We start from the raw sequence: 21,202 nt of genomic DNA, 5'->3' as shown, positions 1-21,202 counted from the left end.
TCTGACCACAAAGGAATGACAGCGGGAAGCCCGATGACCGAAGACATGCCACATGCTTGCAGCGTTGGGCCCCACATGGGATGAGACAGCAAAGAAAGGTAGGGCAGACTTCTTCAGAGCAGGAGGTGGGAAATGATTAACTGAAAATAAGGAAATCTCAAAGCCCTACGCTGCAGATTACAGGCACGCTTGGTTCTGGTCAAAGAGGTTATATGAGATTTCTCTTTGAGTCAGAGCAATGTAGTGGATAAAAAGGCCCTGTCTAGCTAGGGGGATTTCCTGAGGCCATCACAGACCAGCTCAACACGCAGTTAAGAGGCTCGTTTTCATGAGAGTTTTTGTTGCATTTGTAACGCTGGCTCCAGGTCCCCTAGAGCTTTAAGTGCCACATCACAGTGCTACAAGCCCAGCACTGAACGCTTGGCACAGGACCAGGCATCTTCCCTTTCTTCTCTCGGTTTCCTCAAGTCAGCAGGTGGGGCTCCAGGGCTCCATCTTGTTTTGATTTGCGGGAGGAATCTTTTTCTCCAAGAAGGTTGAAGAAAAAATTTCCTGTTGAATCTTTGCTCTTCTCCTCCTTTCCCCCGTGTTGTTTTATGGAGGTGTTCAGAGAGAGAGAGAAAAAAAAGATAGATTTTTTTTTTCTTCAAAGCGCCTCGCTATTTTTCCTGAAACGGGATGCTGGAAATACTTCATCACTGAGGTCTACTGGCCTGGGATCTGCTTGTATTTACATCAGGGTGAATCAGTAGCAATTCGACTGAGGTCACTGGGAGTGCTCTGGCAGGCAGCAGGCCCCAGACGTGGGGTCTGCCCGACCGAGCCAAGCTCTTCAGCAGGACCAGCCATGGCCCAAGCCCTATGCCAAGTTGCAGAATGGGTGTAAATGGATGCAGGGCAAAGAAAACTTACACCTCTACCAACTTTCCCTGTGAGATGGTCATAAAAGTGCTGTAACTCAAATGCTGGAGGGAGGAAGCGGGGGGCAAAGCCAGCACAGCAAAAAGCCCTACCAACAAAAGCGTGTGGTACTGGCCGGGGTAAGAGAGAACCAGGGCAACGTATATTATTTTGTTACTTATTTTCCCACACGCTTGCATCCGACATGTAATTCTCTCATATCATTTAGGTCACTGCTGGATTTAGCCCTATGGGTTTGAACAATTAATTATTTTCAGTGATAGAACTATTTCGTTTTCGAAACTGGTTTGAACGGTAGATTAGTTCTAGATTAAATAATTTAACTACAGATCAGTAGTAGGTGTTTGCTCTATATTAAGTTGGCATATCACTGAGCAGGTATTACTTTTTAACATTTTAATATACTTAATAATTTATAAAGCTATATTGTAAACTGGCTGAATTACCATCACCTTGGAACACTACAGCCAACACCCCCGAATTTAATCTCTTCTCCAAAGAGCCTTGTTCAATCTTTAAATGATCAACTACAGGCAGAAAGGAAGGAATATAACCACAAAAGACTATGAAAAGAAAGCTGCTTAACTTTGCGAGCATCAGCTCTCAGGTTGTATGACCATCAGCAAATGCTATGCCTCAGTTTCCCCATCTCCATGTAACAACAGTATCTAATTAACTGATTGCTATAAAGACCACACAGTTCTTGTTAAGATCTTTTTCAGCAGACTATTTGAGGCAGACATTTCAAATGATTTCTCAGAAAATCTCTTAAAAGGACCCTTAAATGAAAAGAAATTTGTGCTCAGGTGTTCTGTTAAATCAAGAGGCGATTCATCCTGTGCCTCAGTTTCCTCTGCAGCTAGGTGCCAAAAATATGACCTCCCCACTTCACAGAAATCCAGGGAAAGTTAAGTCATTAACAATTACATAGTAATTGCAACTCCTCGGGCAGAAAGTCTTGGAGAACGCAGTAACATTAGATAATATGGATAACTGAGGCAGAAGAGGCCCAGAGCTCACACCGTAAGAAGTTTTGAGGTTCACCATATCAGAACCAAAAGTACCTGAAGTCACTTTTGTGCAAAACAACAGCACCTGGGAACAGGGAAGATGTGCTGCGCTCCACTGCGACGCGACAGGGAAGGGCTTCAGACTGCTCCCTCCCATGCCACTGCTCATTCACCACGAGAACCACAGTCTGGTTCTGCTCTGCTGGAAACAGGGGCACCAGGCAGATGTCTGCTTTCTAAAAGGAAAAGCAAGACTGAGAAGAGGAGGTGCATGGAGAAGGGATGAAGGAAGGGCATATTTTCAGAGGGAAACCCACCAAACATTCAGAAATGGCAAAATAACTTTACAGAAAATGAGAATACTGGAGACAGGTAAACTAAACAGGCTGCTCAAACGTCACATTTAAGTTCAACCGATCATATTAAGGGTCAGGAATGATCAGTTTAGGTTATAGAAGTGTGCAATTGGCAGCTGCACTAAACATGGCCTTTACCTTCCTGCAGTGCCTACACAGGGACAGACCAAAATCAAGGCACTGGAGGCCACTTCTGATACACAGCAGAGAACCTTGTCCTCCCACGCACTATTATTGTGAGGTCTGAAACGCTGCAGACGGAGGATGGAGCAGTGGAGAAGATAGAGTGTACATTATGGAAATAAACTGGAAACACAGCTAAAGGTTAGCAAGTCTTTTTCCCTCCAGCTGCCATCGATATGAATGACGCCTGTTCTTGCACTGGCAAAGGGAAAGAAAAGTTGAGTTAATGTCACTTTCCCTTCTCTAAATTCTCAGATTTGATGACTAACAGGCTACAATATTTCACTATGAAAAAGGCCTGTTTTTTACTTAAAAGCACAAAAAGTATACAGAGAAAGTAATTCTCAAGGTTAGAGGGTTGTTTTGACATTTAAGAAATACTAAAACAGATTTTGGCTTTTAAATTTGTAAACCAGAACTACTTCCTGACCTGAGAGACAATCTGCCAAATTTCTAGCTGACCACAGGCTTGTCAGGGTAAGCTAGAATTATCAGATATATCGTGTTGTCTAGGTGCACGCCTCTCCGATTTTAAAACGAAATGTTGATCAACCTTAAAAAAACAGCTTCTGAGACCCTTCATACAAGTACCATGCACCCTGTCTCGCAGTAACTGAAGAGGCAATCCTCTCCTTAATCACTGTTTTGGTACAACGTTTTGCTCACTACTGAAGAACTCAATCGCTTAAGATTAATTTACTAATGAAAAAGGTTGAGGGAAATAGAAACATTTCAGCACACAGAAGCCAAATAACTCTTTTTATTTTACACCAAGACTTTGATCCTCCCACCAATCCTGTTGCAATACAAACCAATTTCATTTAACGCCACATCTGACAAGCCAGACTTCTCTGCGATTGCAAAACTCTGCTAAATCCCCAGGCAAAATGCAAAGGAGTTAACAAATAGCACGTACATGCAGGTGGGCCACACGTACATAGGTAGCACAACCTTGCCATGCAAGCTCAACAAAACTTTGTGCATATATAGTATCGAAGGGTCATATTTTTGTTAACGATGTGCAAGAGATTGCATTGCTTCTCCTTGCAGCCTGTTTCACAACCCATCCTGCCCACCTCCATGACTCCATTTGTGCACAGTGCATTGTAAAACAGTTGTGCTGTTTAAAATGGAGAGGCTGTACTTTCTGCTTTGCCTCTCACGCCAAAACATCCAATCAATTTTGCTGTTTCAATTAGGCAAGAAAACAAAAATTTTCATTGTTTTCTCTCCATACTTTTTTTCAGTGACAAAGCCTGAAAACCTTCACCCAAAAACGGCGACAGCTCAAGATGCAGTCCTGCAAAGGCAGCTATGCTGAAGAACAAAAGCCTGCTGGAGTGGAGTGGGAGTAAAGAGGATGCTGCAAAGTTTCTGTTGCTTCCTAAATGTCTCCATATGCACCTGTGCTGTTTAAACGATGCCAATTCTTGTACCGACTACAATGGGAAATTCTTTCTAAGACTGCTTTACTAGGTTTTAGTTTGTTTCTCCTACTTCAGTCAGAGTTCAAATGCAATTGTATTTAAAGGTCTGTTGTGGTTTTCTGTTCATAGTAGTTAGCAGGAAAGCAGAGAATTTGCCAGCCTGCAACTCTGTTACACTCAAACTGCCCTGGGCCTTACAGGATACAACTCTTTCTCCAGGGAAGGATTTATCTCCAACAGACTACCAAACTCACTGACTTCTGCTTTTTATTAATTATTCTTCTCTTTTCTCTATCCAGTCATCTCAACATATAATCCTCTAGTCAACAAATATTTAAAAATCATACAATCTAAACGATGACTCAGGAAAGCTAGAACTGATGAGCTCTGATAAAAAGATCCAAAAACCTGGCACTTCCTTATGCATAGGATATACACATACAAGGAGAGAGATACGTAACGAGACTGCTCAGCATTTGCATTGTTTTAGGTACAAGAAGTACAAAACACTTAAATGCAATAGTGGAGAAGTTTTGGATCAGAAAATTATTTGTGAAGCTGAGGAAGTGATGCTGCTAGCAAAATGAGAAGAGCGTCATTTCCTTCTAATGCCCAGTTAAAGGCTGGCTTAGGCTGGGATTCTGGTTTCGGCAGGAGCACAAGGACAGCTTCTTGTGAGAACCACTGGCAACACTAGACACCTCAAAGACGAAATGATAAAGGGAAAGCGAAACTGAGGCCCTTTTATGAGCAAGATGGCCAATATGTAGAGCACACAGCCAAAGCTTTCGAAAAGCTGAGAAAAGAACGACGTCACCCTGCTGTGCTGAGGGGATTTGTGGAGTTAGGTGTTCCTAGCTGGCTAAACTCAGTTTTTTTCTTCATGTGAATCCATAGTTTAGGTGCACAGATTAAATCTAACTAAATCTGGGGCTACTGCAAATGTGCCTGCAAAAACGGCAAGCTGAAGTCTTGCTCATAATTACCATTTCTCAAGGAGCTCAGATCAGATGTGCTTAGAAAATGAAATTATATTTATGTCCCATTGAAATACCAGCACTGAATTTGTAACCTGGGGTTGCTACTGAAAATCTCCTGTATAATGCACAAGGCAGTACCGAGTCTTGCTCTCCCTCCCGGAATCGGTGGTTCTGCCAAGCTAAAAAGAGTGAAAGCCATAAAAGCCTGTTTATTCGGGAAGGTAAGACAATGGCACTCTGAAGGTTGACAGGGAGTGGGCTTGTTAGGTTAGAAAATCATCTCTACAAAACCTCTGATAATAACTGAACTTCAAGAGGAATGTTATTCTGGTGAGCGGGGTCATGACTGCCACTAATATAGAGAGGAAGAAACCGAGGTGCAACGACAGGAGATCAAGTGATTTCCTCAGCCTCGGAGGGAGTTTTACGGCTAGGGTTAAAGAGAACATTCCTGTCTCGGTCCCATTAGCAAACCACAAGCTCATATTGCTTTTACTACAAACAGATTTCCCTTCACCATACTGTACTTTTCTTCTTGCTGACTGTTCAGTATGATCATCCAAAAATACTCCTATTTGTGTTATTTTTCACACACACCACCCTGAAACAAAATTCAGTATGAAAGAAGAGCAGTTTCCTCCAATACAGCTCAACATCCAAACTAAGCAGGAGTAAAATCATATTTATTCACTGACTGAGGTTTCAAACAGTAACATGATTGTTACTGAGTTATAGATTGGACCATGCCCTGAATAAGACCCCAGAACAGGTCCCTGGTGACAGAGAGACAAGAGCCAGGAGCTCCCTAATGCCAAGCGTGCCCAAGAGCGCAGCCACGCTGCACAAGCTCAGCGATCCGAAGGCACGGGTACTAAATGTGGTCATCCTTTCTTTCTGTGTAAACTCTGGCAAGCCTTTCTCTACGCCTGTGTTTTCCTGTTTGAATATGTGATATTCCAAGGAAATATAAATAATAATATTTTATTAACTCACAGCTACAAAGCTTAGTTTCCTTAAAATCTAGTACAGATCTTTGAAATCTTTGAAAAACTACATAAATATGAATTCTTTTATTTTTATAGCATTACATTAATGACTGTACACTGGAAGCTGACGAATTAAATAATCTCTGTCTATATTGGCTTATACCTTTCTGAAACTGTTACCTTTTCAGCAGATATTTCTCATGCCTTGTCTCAATCCAGAAATGACATTTTTGGTAAAACTTTGCAAAAACCCATTCAGCTGTTTTTGAGTCATCCAAGTATGTAAAAAACAGTTTCCAGCTGTTAAGTTTTCCATAAGCCTTTTTTTTTAAACACGCTTGTATAATTATAACACAGCTTTGTTTTAAAACATCAAGCTTGACACGTATGTAGTCCTGAAAGAGAAGTAGCAGCACTGCCATGTTTGAAACCATTTGGTTTTGAAATAACAAGGTTACCACCATATTAAAATATCTTTCTTTTCTTAAAGATTCTCCCAGACACTGAGCTACAGTTTTCTAACTGTAGACACTCAATTGTGTAAATGACCAGTAAAAAAAGAAAACAAACAAACAAAAAAAGACACTATTCTTGCAATCTGTGACTGAGCTGGAACAGGGAGGACTGGGGGACACTGTTTACGCTGGGAGCAGGCTCAGACCTGTCAGTCTCAGACCTGCCTACGCTGCACTCAGCATATGCACATATGGAGGAACACGGCTAAAGCTCTAGCCTGGTGTTTTCACAAGATCCAGCTCGGCTTCATGCACTCTGGAGAGACCGGCAACGGCTGGACCCACATCCTCTCCAGCCCAGTCTGCTGGTGGGTGGCTCAAGGCTGCTCTCTCCAAGCCCAGGCTAATTACCCTGAGTTTTAACAGTTGGAGGGCTAATAGCTGGCAATAAGGTCAGCAAACATGTAGGTGGCATGGTCTGCTTTCAAGATCGTGCTTCAACTACTAGTACAGACCTACGATTACGAACTCTCCAAAAAACTTGGAACTGGCACTTAAGGTGGGACAAGGACAACCATATCTTTCCCCCTTGCCCACAACACATGGCACTCCACTGTGATGGCTGCAGCTTTCCATAAAGATTCTGAATTCCATTTGGCATTGCATACTTCTACAGTTTTAATTATTGAATCTTTCCATTTCAGTATAGAATGGCATCAAATCAGACTGGAGATGATTCCTCACTTATATTCTGCCTAGATAGAAATGCACTGACATGATAGCAAGCAGATAAGAATCAGCCATTTACTTAATTTCAACACTTCATTTAATCTGGAGTATTTCAGGTTTTGATGCCTTAGTGGAGTTAGTGTTGGTTTTGAGAATATTAATGGTGGCTGAAACAGGAGCTGTAGTCTGATTATTGGATTACATGGGTTTCACTCTCAGAACTATTTTTTTACATGGCGACGTAAAGGCATACGTGGTTTTTATGCCTTGCATGAACTACTGGCCTCAGCAAGATCTCTCCTGTGAGACTGGAGGAACTCTTTCTAAAGATGCAGCATTTCTGCAAAAGGAAAGTCACTGCATGTGTAGATTTCTATATGGGGCTCAACTGTGCTGGTTTGTACAGACAAGAAGAGAGTCCATAGCTGTTTCTCATTCAAAGCAAATAGCAGTACCTCCTCCTCTTGCCTTTCCTGGGACATATCCTCCTACCGTGCAGGTGTGAGTTCACAGAAACTATGTTAGTGACATGACAGTGTATCTGAGAAGAGAGTCTGACTCATCTGAAAGCAAAAGGTACAACTCTGATGAGCTTTCACACAGAGAAATGTGTATCTGCATGTCTGTGTGCATGCATACACTCTTCCTTACCTTACACTATCTGTGCTTTTATCAGTACACCCATAACCCATTTTGTATGTCCACTACTTTGAGAGGTTTTCTGAACGTCTTTCAAACCACATATAAGCAATGCTCAACAAACAAAATGTCACTGGAATACAATTACAGCGAAAAAACTCAGCAGTTCCTACCCACCACGCTCTCTTCTCTCTGTCCTGTCTGCCTTGGTAAGCCCACAGCTAGGGATCATGCAGCACCAGACCCTGTTGTAAGGAAGGGGCAGAGGGAAGGTTGCTGTGGGAACCTTAACTCTGAATTTCCTGAGTTTAGGGAGATGAAAATCTCAGTCTTCACATCCCATTAGCATACTTTTTATGCATACCGAACCTGGTCTAGGCAAGTGTATTGTTTCTAAAGGAAAAGGTATACTATTGTGTAAATAGGTGTCTGTGCACATTTTGGCAACTCTAAGCTACATAATTCAGTTCTAATCAATGCTACTGGATTTTGAAACCCACCAATATAATAATGAAGTGGACAAAGCAATATTAAAAAATCCGAACAAGCTGTAAATTATGCTGTATGCTCTACTATTCTGAGTGTCACTGTCAAGACAAAAGAAGAGTAAGAGTTTGCCATTTGCTAGTTGTTAATAATCAAAAGAAGATCTGCCAGATACACTCTTCAAGGGCTCCGTCTGTCTGGACCAGGTAGATGCTGCAACACACAAAGGACTTCACACACAGAGAAAGAAAGAGTGTTCATGGACAATGATGCAGCGTTCTTAATTAAGATTTTCATTACTGATACATACATTAAGGTTTTGCTAATGCTAGTGCCCAAGCACTCTCATGTGCAGGTAGATGTCTCTGATTCTATCTCTAGAAACCCTTTTGCAAATCATCACAAACATTCACCAGCCAAGGCTCAAAATCAGTTCACCTGCCCTTTGCTGTAATGACAATGAAAAATAAAAACCAGTATTTTATTTGTCTGCCGGATGAGAACTTAACACTTTGCAGGCCTGAGAATGGATAGGCTTTTGTAAGGCTGTGCTACAGCGTATTGAAACTGAATCTGATCGCACTTACAGCTGTTTGATGTTGATGTACCATCAGGAACTTCAACAGCATGAATGCAGCAAATGTTGAAAGAAAAAAACGAGACACACACGTAGGCAAATGGAAAATGGGATAAAACACAACATGAGTTTGCCAAAGGTAGATTGTAGTAGACTAACCTGATAACTTTCTTCGATAAGATAACTGATTATCCAGACAAAGGAAAAGCAGTAAATTTAATCTATCAGTACAGCATTTGATACAGTATCACAAGGGAAATTATGAATTAAGATGGAAGATTTGCAAAAGGACTGTAAGGGGATAAAAATGCTTACCTGAAGGGGAGATGGGGCAGTGGAGAAAAAAGAATTACTGGACAAGGTGAAGGCTATATTTCCACAATTTTTTAGTTAAAATAGTATTTTCTAACTAATAAGATTTGGGTGGAGTGGGTAACATTTCTTTCTGAGGCCCCTCAAAGGGAGGGGGCGTAGAGTAGGAAAAAGTGGGAGCATGCTTAACAGCCATAAAAGGATCAATCAACTTCAGCAAATTGCTCATTAACAATATTTAGGCCTCATTCACCTGTAATGTTTCCACGTTATTTCTATGGTTCTGTCCTTTGGGAAGTTCAAAGATGCTACAACTCTCTCAGCAGTTTACTTGTACAGTTGAATTGAATTAAATATCTAGTTCACTTTTGTGCTTTTAAAATATTCTTATTCCCAGAACAGGATACCCATTCATCTACAAATCTGTTTGCTGAGCGCCTTAGATCTCGTTTGAATGCTGGACCCTGCCTCCCGACAAAATGCTGCTGGAATAAGATGTGGAGGAGAAATACTTGGTGAACGGAAGGACTAACAAAAGCATTGCTTCTCCCTGAACATTTTACATGCTTTTCTTGATCTATTCAGGCTACGACATTCTGTGAATTTCTTCAACAGGACAAACTGGGCTGCCCACTAGCAAGGCAATGCTGTTGCACTGGCACGCTGTATGTAGCAGGATGGATGACACGCACCGACACGCAGCCACGTCAGGGTGGAAGGTGAAGACACTGGCACAGAAGTCACAGTAGGAGGTATCAATGTGAGATTAATTTGCAGGCTCCAAAAGAAATGATCTGCCAGCATATTCCCAACAAGTTAAATAAAAAAACCAGGATTTTCGACAATCTTCCCTGAGGCATGCCTCAGTCTACAGGTAATTCAATGACTAAAATTGTTGCCTTTCCATTAAAATTCACTGGAAGAAAAGCTGCATTTTTGTTTTAGTCTTCTGTGGTAGAATTTAATTATTTAGTGTCGTAACTAGACCACGCTAAGCATGCATGGACAGTCACAGCAAGAAATTTGCACTAAAAACCAAAACTTGAAGGATTTGCTAAGTGCAAAAATTGAAAAACAGTTCGTGAAACACATCGTTCTTTGGGGTTGGTTATATGCTGATCACACATAGGAAGTTTCCTTCACAACCTTCAGTGTGTATCGCAGAGCATCCAGAATGTAACATATTAATTTCTGTCTTTTACGTAAAAGTGGATTTACTGCAAAAAGTGAAATTCAATTAATCCATTTTACAGACATCCAGGATAAGTGAACACTGATGAATATGAAAATTAAACACACATCCAGATCCAAATGTTGCAACTGATCCTTACTTTGGTGACTGGGTGAAGCATGAATACCTTTAAATTGTATGCTATTTAAAGTTGGGATTGCAATTTTGTCTCTGAAAAATCAAGCTGTTTAGTGTATGCTTAAGAAGCTAAAACATTAGAAAACAGCATTCAGAAAACTGATACAGCTATTCTATTAAACTTAAAACTCAATCTGATGGAATGGGAGAGAGCAAGATCTATTCAAATCCAAAAGCATTTGCTTTCGGTGGTGTGCAAAAATCTAATATTTTGGGCATGCAAACATATGAAATGAAAACATTACCTGGGGGGCTGAATTTGTGAACCATATTCAGCATGATATTATCCAAAATGATGGAAAGAAGCAGCAGTGAACAAGAACTTCAGAGGAAGAAAACATTATTTCTTAATACACTGTGAATCTTTTACGTCTAAGAGTTCCCATTCCCATCAAGAGGTAAAACAGCCTTTGTGAAGCCTGGCCTGAAGACTAATCACATATGTTTTGACATGTACACCTGTGTAACGGCACACAGCTGAACTACATGGCAGATGGCTTTCATTTCTTTTTTAAGTGGGACAGGGGGAGAGAAAAAGATGGAGGAGATACTCTTACAAGCTCATTTTTAATCATGGTGTCCTACACATAGGACATTCACCATGAATACGGAGAGTCGGTCTGGCATTTAGACCTCTATGAGTATTTGTATTTCGGTGCCAGTTTCAACAGGCAAATTTATGATCTTTTGATCAAGATGTGGCTTTTGGGAAACCACCTATTTATGGATATCCAGTTTTATAGTAACCACTTCTCCAGCACTATTTGCTCTTAGTATTTTGTCTTACACCTGGTGTGTACTTTCTATGGAGACAGGTATACAACATGATGTTAAAGCAGGGTGCATCAAAGAGGATTCTGCATAGGGAGAAGGACTGACAATACATTTCAGAAAAAGAGACATTTGGTGATATAACTGTAGAACGGCAACGTGCTTGCCAAAGTTGGAAGATAATTTACCATAACTGCAAAGGGAATGTTCTGAAAAACTCTGCTACACTCTGTAGTTGTGCCATTTTGCGCAGCTACTTCAGAGCTAACAAAATGGACTGTCTTAATATTTTGATGGTTGGTGTTCAAACGGCTGTAGGAAATGCTGCTGCTGATTCAGCAAGGTGGACTTTTCCATACAAATATATTAAACTATGCCAGTGTGGGGTAAAAGCACACTGAGCAACTGCATTTTCTTTCTGTCCCTTTCTTTTTTTCTAGCTAAATCTAAATTTTTATGCTCCCAGAATTGTCTAGTTTAAAGTCCATTTTTTCCCTGCTGTAATCTATTACATTTCAAAAGAACCTAACACTCAATTCATTGTATTACGCTAATTAGATGAAAAATAAGCCAGAACAAAAAGATCTCCAGTAAGTATAATGGTAGAAACGCATGACATTTTCAGCTGTCATGCTGGCCAATCTTGAATTCAATCTCATCCAACTTCAGTGGATATCTTGTAGGTATTGCAGTTAGAAAGCAGGTTGCATACATGCCTCTGTTGTAATTCACACATCAACTTCACAGCTATGGGCAGCCATTATTATTTGGTAAATAATTTGAACATTAACACTTAAACTAATGCTTGAATGAAAAACTAGTATCAAATTTTGCCTTTTTTTTTTTTTTAACCTGGCTACCGCTCTGGTTTTCTGGATATTGGGCCTATTTTTACTAAAGACGTTTTAGAACAAATCCATGAACTTAATCAGATTTGTTTTAAAGAAGGTGGGTTTTTTTTTCATGTAAATCTATTGCTTAAGTCCATTTGATGGGTATGTCTTCAGATAAAGAATAAAGCTTAAAGTTGTGGCACTTGTTCAAGAACATTCATCCCAGGGTGCATTCCCAGTTATACAGTTTGATTTCTATAAACTCATCAGAGCAGAATTTCTGCTCCACTGCTATTTCTAGCCTGTTTCACCATTTCTGTCCTCTGCAAATGCCAAATAAAGGGCCTCTGCCCGTGTTGTTCTCTTTTTCGGAACATTCCCTTCCTTCAGGAGACACACAAAAGCTGGGGAAATACTATCTCTCGCCTGTCTCAGATTGCTGTGTAGGTGACCATTCCCTTCCAACAACTCCTTATTTTCAGAAGCAGATCAACTGATTCTTCTAGATAATTTGCATGTCTATTTATTATGTTAATTATGATAATTCATGAAAAATGCTAACTCTTGAAAGCTGTTGTAAACATAAGACTTATTACATCTAGACATTTTTGGCAATTTGCAAATGTTCATTTTTGATTCATGAATAAGCTTGACCTGGAGGTTATTATCCTCCTCTGAAGTAATGGAGAGCTTCTTAGGAAACCTGAGAAGAGAAAAGATGCCTCCTCCCTGTTCCTGATGTAGCAGTCACTGCTGTTGTTCCTCATCTGCAAAACAATACTAAGCACACTAACCAAAGGGACTCAGATGGTGCTAATTAGTTGCTATTTCAGGAGGATGGTTCAGAGTGCTAACAGATGACAGTTTGGTGGTGAACAAGTACCAACAGCAGGGACACATATGTAGGTATCAAAGGCTACTTGAGGATCATCATGTCTGATAAAGTGAATATGTATTCTTAGAAACTGGCAACTGGCAGGCTGGAACACTGCTGGGTGTCTTTTGACATACAAATCACTGACCATATGATGGATGGTTCTCATAACTACGATGAGATCAGCAAGATGCTGCTCAGCTTCCCTTAGGTCATCATTACTTGACCAAATATGTCTTCATGAAGCTGAGGAATAAATGGCACTTTTTTCCCTCTTTTTTTTTTTTTTTTTTTTTTTTTTTTTTTTTACCAGGATGTCAAATAACAGGGATTAGAATCAGTGCTGAATCTAATAGGAATGATGCTGGAGTTCAGTATAACCTGGTTACATCAGAAACCTATTTCAAGGAAATGGACAGATGTTCATGGAATTAGGTTCACATGTGCTGCAACTTCTTTGTATCCACATCACTTTGGTGCATTTCTGATTTGCACTTACCAAAGCTAACAGTGGATAACTCTTCAATATTGTATGGGTTCCACCTGAACAGGTAGTGCTCTGGAAGTAAAAGAAGTGTCCTACTGTAGCTATTTATCCTACTGCAGCTACCTATCTTAGTTTAAAGCACCTTAATATTGTTGATACTGTTACACGCCGTTGACAATGTGATAGAAAGGCTCAAGACCGGTTGGAAGACTCTTCCATGAAAAGGTCGATTTTTGACAAAGAATCCACCTGCTTCTCTCAAACTCCTGAGGACAAGCAAGTGAAGCAGAGATTAATTGTATTCTTCTTAAGTGGGAATATCGTCTGGAGGAGAGATCCATGATATCCTTCCACCTCCAAAACCTTGATGCCATATAGTCAGACAGACATGTGTGTAACCTGGGGTAGGAGGAGGAGGAAGAAGATTCTGAATCATCAGCAAGTTGTGGGTAGGGATATGAGAAGAGAGCTCAGTGCCAGGTACTGAGGCAGAGGGCAGAACAAATCAGTTATTATCTCTAGATCAGAAACATGCTTGACAGGCACCATTAACAGCTTCTACTGTAAAAATGTCCCAATTCTACTTTTTCTGCTACCCAAAAGAATTCAGAGTATCAATGGCCTGAGGGACCTATCTTCCAGAGAGAAAGGAGAGAACCAGCACAAACAATACAAACTTTATGCAGGTGCCTGAAAAAAAGCGAGGCTCCTGTGGAGCTTGCTAAGTTGGCAACTGAGGAGCACAAAGAAGCCCTCGTCTGTGGAATAAGCCTGACTTAAAGAAGTAAGAAAGTGTGTGACTCTAGTTTTACAGGTCAAGAAACAAAGGCAGACAGATGGGAAATGACTTATGCATGGTCACACAACAAAGCACTACTGGAGAGAGATTTCAGCTCTTGCTTTCCACAAGCCTACCTACCATGAAGCCAGCTTGCTGCTTCCACCTAAACTGCCTCGCGCTGCAGAGGTAGAACAATGCTAAACTGGTGCCTCTGTGCAAATGTTGAAGGCACGTGGTCCCTGCCACAGACATAAATGATTTTGCCACTGCTGCGGGAAGTGTTAACATCAGCGGTGCGCGCTTCACGTCCCCGAGTATCATTAACACTTTTTATCGATATTATGAAGTTCTGTAACAAAAATAATAGGATTTGTCAGGGGCCGTTATGAACCGCCCCTGCTGGATAAATACATAATACATGATGGCAAAGGTCTGATGGGACTTTAATCAATTGCCTTTCTGAGTCAAATAAATGTCACATTAGACATAAGCCATGTTGCATTCTGTGGGGGCCTCTGCTCCCCTCGTCTCACGGGCCTGACACCGCCACAGGGAGCTATGCACGCGCACAGACTCCTTCTTATTTGTAGCAAATATATCAGAGCAAAACTGGAACAGCACGTTGTAAATTACAGATTTGGGACACCTTCTAATGAACGGCAAAGAGGAAAGGAAAGAAATATGGGGACACCATAGGCATGATAGGTCAGCTCAAATACATCTCCTTGGTAGCTGGCATTGTCATACCACCTTTTGCAGTCACTGCAGCATATCTCATGTTCCTGCCCACAGGGTGGGGGAGAAGGAGGTGTGCCATTTCTTTCTGCACCACAAAAGTAGTGAATCAACTTTAAATGTTAAAAGTCACATATTTTAGGTCTCATATCAGCGAAAGAAACCTCTTTGATTGTTTCAGCACACACCTGAAAAAATTATGAAAGTCCATTTGCACTTTAGCATTCCTTTGAAGAAATTCCAACAATCAAAATGCAACTGGAACATAAATTTGCAGGTTTAATTCCACTCCCAAATATGAAAGAGCTATTTTTCTTACTGTGCTATGCCTTTTTTTAAAAAAAAAAAAAATCCAGGCAGCACTTTAACAGCCATCTACTTTGCCCTCTGAATGGGTAGGAGGCATGAATTTAAATTGCAAAATGGAGATCTAAGGTAACACAAAATCTAGGCATATTTGGACATGGGGTTCTAAATCTAAATTTAAAAGTCCTCGTTATTTTTGGCATTCACTAAATAGTTCCAATAGCTCCGCATCCCAAAACAGTGGTTTAAATGCTGGTGGACATTTGGAAAACTTTGGTCTGTCTTTACTTAACTACAGTAAATATTATGAAGTGGTAGTGCTATATTTCCCTTTATATTGCAACAAGAAGCATCATTGTTTTAAAAACACTAGATTTCACTGCCAATACATATGAAGGAATCTCAGCAAAATGCAACTTTTTGTTCCAAATACGCAAAACCATCACGTGTCAGAACCTGGCAAAATTAAAAACCAAATGAAAACAAACAAATTCTCCCCAAAGTTCCATCCCTTATCCCCAAAAAAAGGAAAAACAAAAACTTAAACCATGAAAATTTTAAGTCTTCCTGTTCTAGATCTTAAAACCACAATTATCTGGATTAATACAGTATTTTCTTCAATTAAAAAAGTCACCGAATTGACAACTTAACATAGCAACAGCCAAACTCAAGAGAATGAGACCAGGCAAGAAAAGAACCCTACATAACATTTTCCAAAGAAACAACTAACAGATTGTTAATCCCGATACTGTTAGATGTCAAAGAGAATACAGAATATTTCATCTACCCAGATAAGAAGAGTTGGTCGGTATCAGGTAGGACAGCACACAGGACTGGGTAAGGAAGGGTCCCATGCCACAAGGTCAGATTCAGCAAGGACAGGCTGAAATACTAGTTGACTGTTTCCTATACTTGTTTCATGCTTGTACAGCATGGAATACTACACGCTTTATACTGAATCAGAGCTCAACAGCATAATGCCCATCACAACATGTATATCCCCAAATATAAGAGAAATCTTCCATATTGTCATCCAGAAATGCACATTCCAGATCAATCACATGATGTCACTGAACTAAGCCCAAGTCCCACAAGCTGACACTGCATTAAAATCCTGGAGTGCTACATTAGAATAAAAACTCAGTACTGAGTCTTGTGGCCATAGGGAGCAACAGAGAAGTTCACAAGGGCTCTGGGCTGAATTGGGTGGAACTTGAACAAAATGCACAACTCATATCAATGGGAAGTATAAAATGTTTGTTATAAATACTTACACAAGAGACAGGAAAGGTTCCTTCAGAGGAAGGCCACAAACTGATCGTGAGTGATCTGCAAAGAAAAGGGAGAAAGAAAAAACGAAATTAAGTGACAACAAACACACTAAACGATACCAATATAAGACAGGGATTGAGGAGACTCACAGATGGTAGCAGTTCCCACAGGAGAAAGAAAAAAAAAGTGGTTTAAATTCATAAACTGCATAAATCTTGTAAGTTTTGAAATTACCTGACCCCAAAACTATGTAGCTGAGAAAACTGATAATGGCTGAGGAGCCTTTCAGTCCTGGGATAATTCCAAGCCAGCAGACACTAAATATCCTCTGGTGGCTGTTCAACAGCCTCCGTGAAATAGGCTTGTGGCTCCTATGGACAAATGCTCTTATCACAAAAACACTGCCAGATTTGTATGGCATCCTTCTTAGCAGTCATGCCAGATGATACAGGCCTCTGAAACAGAACTCGCCTTCTTGATCCTGACCTTCACAGAAGAGGGGTTCAGCATCTTATTAGGGCTGAGGATGCTTACACTACGTCTGATAGCTGCACAAAATTATGTTGTCTTAGTTCCTTCTGTCAACACAGTATCTTTTGGACTTGACAGATTTGTTACCCTGAGACCCCTAAGAAAAAAAATGGCCGCATCCAAGTGGAATGGCTGAAGGATTGCAAACTTTTGGTAGACTACAGGTCTAGTTTCCAAAGTCTACTATGGAGTATCTAAGCTTTATTGGGAACACATTTTCCAAAACATATTAACCTGGTACAAAGTAATAGACAAAATGAATCAAAACCTGATGCTCTGAATCGTAACAAGAAGATACATTCCTGTTGGACACAGAAAACAAAGGCAGATGCCCCCAAATGCTCAAACCTACAAATCATTCCCGTCCCCACTTCCCTTCACCAAGCTGAAAGAAATTCAGGTAGTCAGACCAGACAGCGCTCTCTAAAAGATTGCTATCAGGGGACCAGAAGCATGGTGGCCGAAGACCATGGGATCCATGTGGGGTACTCCAGTACTTAAGTCAAGACATGGCCCTCACCTGCTGTTTCCTGTCCAGTTACAGGGCGAGATTAGCTCCATCATTCCTCGAAACGATTAAAACTATTCAGAGAAATACCAACCTAAGTTGAGATAGTGGAAGGAAAAGTGAGGAGCTGTCACAGGAGAGAAAGAATGAAGGCAGGTGTAAAATTTGTTCAGAGTTGTACCTATTACTTGTGGGTATTATGGGCCTGGTACAGGAGAGTGTGAGAGCAAGCACGTGTGCGTATCTAGTGGTTGGTCATCCAGCAAGAAAGGTGGAAGAAAGACAGCAAAGAGCAGAGAGAATCATAAAAACTGCAGGGCAGCAAACAAGATGCTTATAGCATCCTTTGGATAGGCCACCCAGAGAGGCCCTGTTTAACAGCAAACTTCTCTTTAAAGAAGCTGACTGCTCCCACATGTAAGGAAGATTTGCATGAGACAGAAGACAGGATGGATTCTGCCCAGACTGAAAAGCCAAAGTGCCGTTAAGATGAAGGAAGTGCAAGATCAGGCTGGTGCAGAGCAGGTCACTATTTATCTTACTTGCAAGAACCCATTACTCTGATGAACTTTAACAGGGAAGTTCTCCTGGTGGAAAAAAACTCCTTTGCTAAGCACGTATCCCTTATTTTCCTTTTACATTGCTCCTGAAGACTTAACCATGAACCCCATAGATTCATCTGTAATAGACTATATGTGAAGGACTGTTAGCGGCTGGCAGTCGGGAAATATTTCTTTCAGGGTTTTGGGCAGATAGGACAGTGAGCTGCACACCATGGAAGAACCTGAGACAAGAGGTCTGAGCCAAAGAATGTGCCTTGGAGCCCCGGAGATAAAAAAAAAAAAGAGAAAAAAAGTAAAAAAAAAAAAGCAGGAGGCATCCAGCATGGGAAAAAAAACACAGAATGGAAAATTTTAGGCCGAGTGGTTAGAGTTTGGCTCTGTTATAAGCAACATAAAACAAGTTTTCTTAAAGGAAAGCGTCGAGCAACTTTGATGACAGAGATGCCAAAGAATTCTACAAATTATGGCCTGAGACTCTGGAGGTGCTGAGTAATGACTTACACCAACATTACCATCGAATTTGCTATAAGAAGTGAAGACGACTGTCGTACCTAATTAAAATTGTAGGGTAATTTTAGATAGGCACAATATAGTAGAAGCTGCAAGCTAGAATCTGGCAAATCACCAGAACTGAAACGCAAAATTTCTGAAATGATCGCAATTGGTCTGGACTCTTGATTACCAGTTTTGTTCAAAAGGAAATACATGAAAACAAAACTTTCCATGTAAAGTACTGGAAAAACAAGATGTGTCTGAGGAAACTATGATTCATTCCAGGTTAGATAACTGCAGAACACGTATGCGGGAGCAAAGTGGGCCAAATCCTCTTCTCACTGTCCTGTGCAATCGTGCTGACTTAATTGAAACCATGAGCAGAACCTGAACCATTAAAATGCTGGTGTGAAACGTTTTATCATATGGCATTGTTTGTCACTAGAGACATACTTAACCTAATTACATTAGATTAATACAGTAGATTTTGTCAAGATGTACTATTATATAATAACACTAAAAATGAAGCCTAAGCAAGCTGACCATTTTCCCCAGGTCTCTGTGTTACAAGCAGAATAATTACTCATCTCTATTTATGTCCTTTGTTTTCAACCCAGTATGGTTCTATTTGGTGGGATGGACAAAGGGAATCCACTGATCTTTTTCATATTGAATTCCTAGTGTCAATTAATCATTATCACTTGGAAGCTGTTTTGGCCATTGGACAGAATAGCCAGGGGCTAATCATAAGTCTGCCCTTCCTTCATTGCGGCCAGAGTCTGTGCCCTTTCTCTATCTTTGCTAGGTGAATAAATTCCATTTAAATCACAAAGACTAAGAGACCAGCAAGGCCTAGATGTTAAGGATATTTAGGAATCTATCCCCCCTTGAGTTTAATGAGAATAAGGTTCCTAAATACTGAAGAATTTCTATTTATGGAGCTTTAAAATGGTGAAATCCAGTATAAGCAGGTAATCGATTTATGAGGCAAACTACAATTTTCAGAAGTGACTTAGGCATTCACGTCAAAGTCGATTGGAAGTCAGTGAAATTTTGGCTGTAAACCACCTGGGGACTTGAGAATATTTCACCTTTGTTAGCTTAAGCACCACTCGCTTTCAATGAAATTAACAACTTGGGTGCCAAAGTAATTTTTGCAATTGGCATTCAGTTGCTTCTTACAATTTATTCACTAAATGGCTTGCGTTAACCTGCTTCAAGTGCCTTTTTCTTAGCAGTAAATTGGGACAGCGATTCTGCTCTGTTTTTGCAAAGTGATTTAGGATCTCTCTGATGTAGTGCACTACCAAGGTGAGAAATGTTATGCCTTCAGCCTCTAGACTGGCAAGAAACAGGCAAATTATGAACTGCTTTAAGAAGGGAGGACTGGCAATGGATTCAGATAATCCTAAACTGACTGCTCTTGCCTCAAAACATTTTCACCCTTTACTGATATGGAACCAGCAAAGGGCACAGCATTATCATATGTAATCTACTCAGCGTATTGGATCTAAGATACAGAGTCTTGTCACCCCTCTCCTCCTGGATGTACTACGCCTGCTCGGTATCTAAACTAGAATTTAATCCCAGTGGAAGATGAAGAAAATAATTTACTGGAGAATTCCCCTGTTCAGAGGGGGTTGAATGGAGCCAGTGCCATGCTGGGGGAACACGGTGAAAGAGGAGACTCAGCTGAAACTCAGTGGAGCCCTGTAGATGATCTGAGGGGGCAGAGAGGCTGCACTGTGTCTCTGACACAGCAGAGACAGATTACAGCAAAATTAAATTGAGGATTTTAGTGGATATAATTGTTGTTTTTATATATTAATGAACAACAATAATACGTGATTCTAAACTGAATACCAGGTTTGACATTTAATCTGAGTGCTCATACTATCCATAAATGTTCATAAACGTCACAAGACCCCTACTCTTTGATTGAATTACAATCTAGCATGCAATTTAGGAAACACGGATTAATCTACATAGATTTATATTTCTGCAGGTTACATTGTTATTTGTTGATTTATAGCCTTTTCCCCTAAGTGTCCTTTCCATCGAGAATACAGGAAAATACATGCAAATCTTTAAAAGGAGAGCAGCTCAAAATCCAGTGACTAGCAGCAGATGGAAACTTGGTTCAGTGAAACCTATACTAATTATCATTTGCTTTTTGAAGTCACCTCTGCTAATGGCCAGCAAAATCTTAGTCCCTGTGATATCTCCTATTATCTTCACATTAACTCTTACTACAGCCAGCAATCACCTAACGTGTTTCTTGGCAATGCTGTGCAATTAAACTGCCTTTCAATCAGCTTTCTGAGGAATCCAGAAATGGGAACTGCTTTAATAGTAGGAGTTAATTACAAGAATGCAGAGAAAGGCAGTCAAATGTTACGTTAGCACACCAGAAATATGACAACGCCTTAGCCACTGATTTCACACACGAGTTAAGGAGCCACAGCAGGAAAAATGACATGGCAACGTATAGAGGAGAATGATCTCCAAGTTCCCCTTTTCCTTTTTTTTTTTTTTTGTGGTCATGCTACTTGAGGTCACCACCTCCTTCAGTAGCCAAAACATCTGGAATTTCACTGTCACCTGTATTAACATGCTTCA

The 21,202-nt window shown here is 40.5% G+C and overlaps 1 long non-coding RNA gene across 1 annotated transcript in view; it reads right to left on the bottom strand.

Annotated features, from left to right (window-relative positions):
* LOC137673026 (uncharacterized) overlaps positions 1–21,202 on the bottom strand; it is a 130,648-nt gene that overhangs the window by 65,358 nt on the left and 44,088 nt on the right. Inside the window, exon 2 of the long non-coding RNA XR_011049686.1 lies at positions 16,492–16,546. This is a non-coding gene — a long non-coding RNA (uncharacterized lncRNA). The remainder of the gene's footprint in view (positions 1–16,491; positions 16,547–21,202) is intronic.

The sequence above is a fragment of the Nyctibius grandis genome, chromosome 23 (genome assembly GCF_013368605.1).
Source record: "Nyctibius grandis isolate bNycGra1 chromosome 23, bNycGra1.pri, whole genome shotgun sequence".
Classification (NCBI taxonomy): domain Eukaryota; kingdom Metazoa; phylum Chordata; class Aves; order Nyctibiiformes; family Nyctibiidae; genus Nyctibius; species Nyctibius grandis.
The sequence above is the reverse complement of the archived record's forward strand: the minus strand, read 5'-3'. Positions and strand labels throughout refer to the sequence as shown.